The following is a 7,837-nucleotide window of genomic DNA, read 5'->3' as shown; positions in this document are numbered from 1 at the left end:
TCTCATTCTGTAAGATCGCTGGCAGCGCCTTGGATGCCGATTCGCCTACAGCTGATTCAGTGCTGGTTAAATACCGGAGAGCTGATCGGACATTTCTATTTAGTATGTTTTTGTTTGGAAGACATTCAAGTACAAAAAGCACCGAACCTATTATTTTATTTTTATATTTTAAATATATATATTTTTGCTAAAGAATCTCTCTGTGGTCTGGATTCACACACGATGGGCCGTATTCAATGAGTTTTGCATCAGCGGGATAGTTTCGCCTGACTTTTTACTGCCTTCGCGTGTTTTGTACACAAAACTTTTCGTGTGCGGTCCTGATTTATTCCGTATTTAATAGGCAAACAGGCGAAAACAGGACCTGGTGAATGTGAAACAAGCAAAAAGTGCAGGAATCGCTCTGTAACCCTGAAAAAGATGGGCTGACTTCATTATGGTAGTTTAGTATTAGCCCTATTTGAACTAGTTGGGGTACTTAAGTGGTGGTAATTGCTTGCTATTAGTGTCTTGGTAAAAGTGATGAAGAATGGCATAAAGTAGTGTTTTTTTCAGCAAACTAGTAGTTCCATCAATTTTGGGGTGCTTGAAGATGGGCACTAGCATATTTTAATGTCTGTAAAGTGAAGTTCTAGAAAAGTGAAATTCCTCCGTTCTACAAGCACCCACAATCCCCAAAACACTTGACTCCTTCTTAGAGCACCCCCAGAAGCTTATTTTGCTAGTTTTTTTTTTTTTTTTTTTTAAAGTTACCCTCCCGGTTTTTCGGGTAACCCCCCGCAGCCCCGGAAGGGTAGGCATTTCTACCTCATTCTGCCCACTTCCTAGTGAAGTGGGCAGAATGAGTAGAATACCCGCGGCGATCGCGGGTCTCTGTGAAGGGGGCGGGGCTTAAGCCGTGATTCTGCATGAATCACAGCATTTTGCCCCGCCCCCTATGTAAATTGTACCCAATCGCGGCAATTTTACCACGAGGGGTGGGGCTTAATGATGCAAATCAAGCCCCGCCCCCATCGGACCCTGCTGCTTCTCTTACCCGGGCTTCTTCCGGGAAGAGAGTATTAAAGGTAGGCAACTATGATCTGCACCTGTCCTAGGGCTGGTGCAAGTTTCTATGGTGCGACTGATGGCGGCCTCTAAAAAAATAAAATAAAACACCAAGCGGTATTTAAACCTCTAAAGACGCTGGCAGTGGGAGTCTCCGTCCCTGCACCTTTAGGAACACTGCTGTACACCAGGGTAGGGCTATTTGCGGCATTTGCATAAAGTCGCTGTCCTGTGACCATTGATAGAAGCGCTCATGACGCCCCAACGTCCGACTTGGAATCTGGCCCCCTGTCCCCTTTTTAAAATTTGCACAATTTGTATCTCTGGCATATTGTGGTACGTCCGTCTGTTTTTATCTATAAATCTGTTCTCTAGTTTAAAAATGGTTTGAGGAATGGAGTGTTGGCCGATAACTTAGTGGGATTTACTGTAGTGGATTACAAGGGGTACATTTTACTGAAGGGCAATTTTAATCCATTTAAAACTTGATCAACATTCATGTTGGGTTTAAGGGGCGAAGGCCTCAATTTAGTTATGATCACTATTGCAATGCGATCTGGGCATGACATTACCGCCAATGGTCGCATTGCAATATGTGATCATAGCGCCCGGAGTTATCATCCAGCACATGCAGGGAGAGCTGTCGGGACTGCTGTGCATGCGCTGTCCCGCTGACTGTGCATGCATGGCCGCCATTCCCGGGTAGCGCGCCGTAGCCAATAGGCTACAACAGCTAACGCCATTTTCAGATGGGGGATGCGGCTGCCAGTGGGAATGGAGAGATTACAGCAGGTATAGGCAATATCAGCTGCGGTCCCTCCTTTGATACATCTGGGGGAAACTTAATATTTGCGGTTAACCAAATAATTTGTGGATTATACCTCAAATACAGGTATACTATGATAAATGGGCCCCTGAATTGGGTGTGGATCATTAGGTCTACAATAAAAAGGTAGACAGAAGGTTGACAGGGTCATTAGGTCGACGCACAAGTGATCGACTATTTTATTTTTTTCTAACCCTAATCTTTATCCTAACCCTAACCCCCCACCTTGGTGCCTAACCATCGGAGTAGATGCCTGACCCTAACCGTCCCTTCTAGTGCTTAACCCTCCCTCCTGTTCCCTGTCGGGGTAAGTGCCTAACTGTAACCAGGGCCAGATTAGCAATGGGGCGGATGGAGCTACAGCTCCAGGCCTCCACATAAAAATAGGCCCATTGTCATGACAACATGATGTTGACTGGCCATCTGCTCTCCAAACGGTCAGCCATAAATCATAAGTAGTAAAATTGTATTTCTATTTACCTCATAAAATTAAGTATTTTTTTCTTTTACATATTTAGAGAAACATTGGGTATAGGGGTGTACATGCCCACATGGCACTGGCCACACCCACACAGCACTGGTCACACCTCCTGTGCTTCTCATAAGTCATAATAGGCCCTTGGTCATTTTCAGCTCCAGGCCCATGTGGCCCTCAATCCGGCCCTGACTGTAACCCTCTGGTAAGTGCATGACCCTAACAAAAAAAAAATGTGGTGACCCTTTGTGTGTCGATCCAATGCCCCTGTCGACCTTCTTTCTAGTCGACCTTTAGTCCCTGTCGACCTATTGCCTGTCTAACTAGTATTGTCTACCTTTTTACTGTAGACCTAATAACTGGATACCCCCTAAATCACACATTGACTGACTAACAGACTATTGTTTTATGTTGATTCTTAAGGTTTAGTAAATGTGCGCGATTTAGCTCCTGTGACACAACGTCAATATTGATTGATTTTTAATCGATCTTTAGTAAATTTACCCCCAAAGAGTGTATGGCTACCTATACTAAGCTGACAAGTCTATAAGGACAGAGGTTCACATAAATGCGGTCTCCGTAGAACAAGTCCGTAGTGACTGACCTTCTGGCACTAATTTCCCTGGGCCATGCCCACGTTTTTAAACTGTGTCAATTTAGGATTTTTTTTTTATTTTTACTTTGTGTTTTTTTTTTAGTAAAAAAACAAAAACAAACTTTATTTTGTTTTCTAGGAGTTTCCACTACAAAACGACACAGTTCCGCATTATAATCAGTAGGTTTTGCGCCAACATGGAAGAAACACACAATGGCCCTCATTCAGAGGCGGTTGCAGGAAGCGACCGCTCGCTTTGAATAAGGGCGGCCGCTTTACTTTTCTAGTGCGGCCTCCTGGTCGCTAGCTAAGCGACCGACCAGGTTGATGGTCGCGATGGTCAAGACCATCGGGACTTGCGACGAGACCCTAAGGTTGGGTCTCGGCAACCGCAAGCCCCAGGGAGCTTCCTGCTCTGATCGAGCAGGAAGCTCCCCACTGACATCACTGCTGATGTCAGTGCGGCCGCCCTGTTTGTGAAACCACCCCCCCGCCACGCCTACAAAACGGGGCGAGCTGTCGATCAACATCGACAACCTCCCCTTTTGTAGAGAGCTCCGGAGCGAGAGAAATTCTCTCCCGCTCCGGGGCTTGCGCACGCGCGGTGTGGCCTCTGCGTGTGCGCAGGGCCTAAACATTGACCCGGTTGCGAGCGCTCTGCACTTGCGAACGGGTCTGAATGAGGTCCTATGTTCTTATGATGTTAGTATAGATATATCATTTTATTTTATGTTAAACACAATACTCGCCACTTTATACATAAAATAGGTAGAACATTGCAAAAGAGTACCCAATCAATATAGCAGCCATGACAAGATGGTGACTGTAGTGGTTAGAGGTCTGTCAGCGTTATATGCGCTCTCTGCACAGCGGACAAGCTGCCCTGGATAATGCTTTGAATTGGTGGCAGTTATCCCTGCTTCAGACAATTCTATTCTCCAGGCAGGTTTGTTACCCTTGGATACGATGGCAGATTTGCTATGTGGATGATAAGCATTCTGATACGCATTGGGGGGCCCTTTAACCTGTCACAAGGGCCACACATTACTTTCTCAATAGCAAGTTTAGATAATGTACAGTATTTAATGATGGAAAGAGACGCCTAACTGTGGTCTGATTAAGAGAAGTACGCAAATGGTTTTGCTGCTGTGTCTGTGTGCTCCGCAGCTAGGCGAAAGTATGCAAATGTCGCAGGTGCCTCGAGATGTACTGAGATGCCCATCTGCGGCTTTATAAATGCAAGTATGCACGTCCAAAGTTGCAGCGCATTCAATCGTCGCAGTCCTGAGTAAGTCTATGGTCCAGCAGAATGGCCGCCGGAAGCCATGTTATCTGCGTACAGGATCGCAGGAGGACAGATGTCCCGAAAACTGTCGTGACATTCCTGTGCTTTGCTGCCACTCACTGTTACCTCCCGCAAATGCTGCCGACCTGTCATATTACGAGTAAAAAGTTGCAGCAATGGACTACGGTAATGTACTCTGACACGTGCGGTGTGATTTAGACGCCTGCGCAGTTTGCTGATAAAATCGTTCAATTACGAAAACATCGGCATAGTGTATATCTGTGAATCTGGCCCAGTAATAACATATCGGCAGGTCTCTCCAACAAGTTCTACAAGCTATTACAGCAATGCAGGAAGGAGCTGGGATTTCCAGCATGTAGCCCATCGCTGTGCTATGTAGAGATAATTGCATTCAGTGTATAGGCCTGTGGCCCTGATTCAGAGCCGGACGATCTGAATCAGGGCTGGGCTATTTCTTTTTTTGAACGGCCTCCTGGCCGCTCGCATAGCTGTGGGTGACCACCCACAGCTATAGTGAGCGGCCAGGAAGATGGTCAAGACCATCGCAACCATCGGGCTTGCAACGAGACCCTTGTGGTAGGGTCTCGTTGCCGCAAGCCCCAGAGAGATTTCGGCTCAAACAGAGCCGAAATCTCTCCACTGACATCACTCGTGATGTCAGTGGGGCCGGCCCCAGACGGAGGCGTTCACATAGGAACGCCTCCGTTTGGGCAGCCACTCCCCCGGCCCGCCCACCAAAGGGGGCGTGCTGTCACTCAACATCGACAGCATGCCATCTTTGTTGCGAGACCCGGAGCGACGGAATTGCGTCATCCTGGCCCCGACCCCTGCTTCACATTGCCGTTAATTTGGGTATTGTGAAGAGGGGGCGGCATGCCCCCCGCCGTGGAAGCCCGACGCTCCTGGAAGGAGGGAGCTAAAAGTCGGTAAGTATGGCCTAACTACCTGCATATCTTCAGTCCAGGGTGGTATACAGTGGTGCTGCATTTATGAGCCAGCTTCACAGTGATGCATTCAAAGGAAGTGACTCATGATTATGTTGCCCTGAGCTTTGCTTATGTGTTTGCCTGTCATGGGCCATAGATTCCCTTGTAACATATTGGTTTGCTCTCTACGGCATTACTGCATTCAGTAGTTTGTGGCTGAGATAACCGTCTCAATAAATGGTATGGAATGACCTTTCTCAGTGACTGCAAATATATGTAAGCAAAAGAAACTCAACGCCATAATATCCCTGCAGACAGAACCTCAATTGTTCTATTAAAAACTAAAAGGCTTTAGGACAGAGGGCCTGATTCACTGCGGATCGCAACTGCGATTGCAATAGCGTTTACGCGCGCAGTCTCAATGCGATAGTATGCTAATCCATTGCGATCACTATGCCGCCGCAGCACAACATAAGGACGCCCACTTTACCTTACACCAGCGGTTTTCAACCGGTGTGCCGCAGCCGGTTGTGAAGTGTGCCGTGGGGAAGTCAGAGCCGCCGGGCACATTTTACGGTACTGCAGTATCCCAGGCCGCTGAGCTCCTGTGGGAGACTCATGCGCGCCCTGGATGTGACCTGCAAAGACGCGGCGGTGTGACATCACAGGTCACGCACGCCACTTTGTCCACTGCCCTCCAGCCCGCTCCGCCAGCCAACGCCCAGCGCCAGCCAGTCCGCTCTCTCTCTCTCTCTCTTTACCTCCTGCCCAGCGGCCTGCTTGCAGTGTGAGTGACAATGTGGGTTTTGTTTGTTTCGGTGGGGACCATCCATAGTTTTTTTTTTAGTGAGGACCAGCCATATATAATCCAGCCATATTTTTTTTTTTAGTGGGGAACAATGTGTTTTGTTTTTGTCTTATTTCTGTGGGGGGCAGCCATGTTTTTTTTCTGTGGGAAACAATTCTGTGGAGCACAATGTGGTATGGTTGTTTTTTTTTCTGTGGAGCACAATGTGGTATGGTTGTTTTTTTTTCTGTGGAGCACAATGTGGTATGGTTGTTTGTTTTTTGTGGAGTGCAATGTGGTATGGTTGTTTTTTTTTCTGTGGAGTGCTATGTGGTATGGTTGTTTTTTTTCTGTGGAGTGCAATGTCGTATGGTTGTTTTTTTTCTGTGGAGCACAATGTGGTATGGTTGTTTGTTTTTTGTGGAGTGCAATATGGTATGGTTGTTTGTTTTTTGTGGAGTGCAATGTGGTATGGTTGTTTTTTTTCTGTGGAGTGCAATGTGGTATGGTTGTTTTTTTTCTGTGGAGTGCAATGTGTTATTAAATATTATATTTGGTTAAAAAAAAAAGGATGGTGTGCCTCTGCAATTTTAAAATCTTGTGTAGTTTTCCCTGTTGGAAAAGGTTGAAAATCTCTGCCTTACACACTTCCGTAATGTTTAGCAAGACTGTGAAACCATCGGTAACAGAGTACCATCGCAGCCTCACGCACACTTGCACAAGCTCTGACCTTACTCAGGAATTGCTAACTTCATTGCACGATATGAGTACTCAGGCTGTGTAAGGCATTGTAGTGAATAATTTATGCATGCCCCTGTAACGGCGTTCAAACGCCCTGGCACGCCTGTGTTTCGCCGACCAACTTCTCCAAAATGTTCACTTCCTGTCAATCACTCAGATGGGTCTGCGTAGTCACTGATCGCAGTATTATCTTTGCGCATTGCGATGCTTACGCAGAACGCAACAAACGGTTGATTGCATGTGTAATCGCAGTTGCGATCGGTAATGAATCAGGCCGAGTCCCTATTACTCACTACGTCGCCATGTGCTAAGTTACATCTGTCTTTCCAGAATGGCATGGAGTCCCACCTGCACCTTCACAAAATGGGACAGATCAGGGTTAGGCCGAATCGTACAGTGCTTAGACCAAAAGCTTTTTACCTTACGGCCTTTTCTTGAACAATATGGCATTGCTCTATTTCTATAGGCTTTCCTCCAGGCCCAACATTATGTGGCACAAGTGTTGTTTTTTTTTCTCCCGGTGACTGGCACAACCCTGCTCTCATGTCCCCCACCTGGCCATAAGTTAATCTCTATTCACAAATGGAAGGAACACCCTGATAAACTGGGTCAAATACAGAAAAGACAGACGTATGTACTATTAGGGGCTGGTGCAGAATTGAATGGAAGCCGGTATCTCAGATGCTTTTGCATAGTGCGTGATCCGGAGCCGACTGTATGCAACTACTTGAGATGCAGAGTTGCCTGCGTTTCAGTTGCCTCTACACCTGTGGCTAAGTAGACAGAACAGAGTGCCAATGGGGCATACTCACGTGTCGTAAGGGTGTCCTGATGGAAGTGTGGGCTATGCAGAGTTGAGTGTACACGTAATTACGCCTGTTTTCGGGCAGATCTTTTGCACCTAAAATAAGGCTGTTGCAAATGAGCACTGGTAATGCTGTGAACCAAGCATACAGTTACTGTCATAAACTCGGTTTCAAGATACTCCAATTTGTAACCTTGTCAAGATCAACGCTCACTTGAACCTGCATGTCATGGGCCTGACAAAGAGTTAAAAAAAAATAAAAAAAAAACACCTGGTTTGTCTACAGAAATGATTACACTCCCCAACATCTCTCCCGCTCACTATTAACT

This window comes from Taudactylus pleione, unplaced genomic scaffold (assembly GCF_031769625.1).
Source record: "Taudactylus pleione unplaced genomic scaffold, aTauple2 ptg000212l, whole genome shotgun sequence".
Classification (NCBI taxonomy): domain Eukaryota; kingdom Metazoa; phylum Chordata; class Amphibia; order Anura; family Myobatrachidae; genus Taudactylus; species Taudactylus pleione.
The sequence above is the reverse complement of the archived record's forward strand: the minus strand, read 5'-3'. Positions refer to the sequence as shown.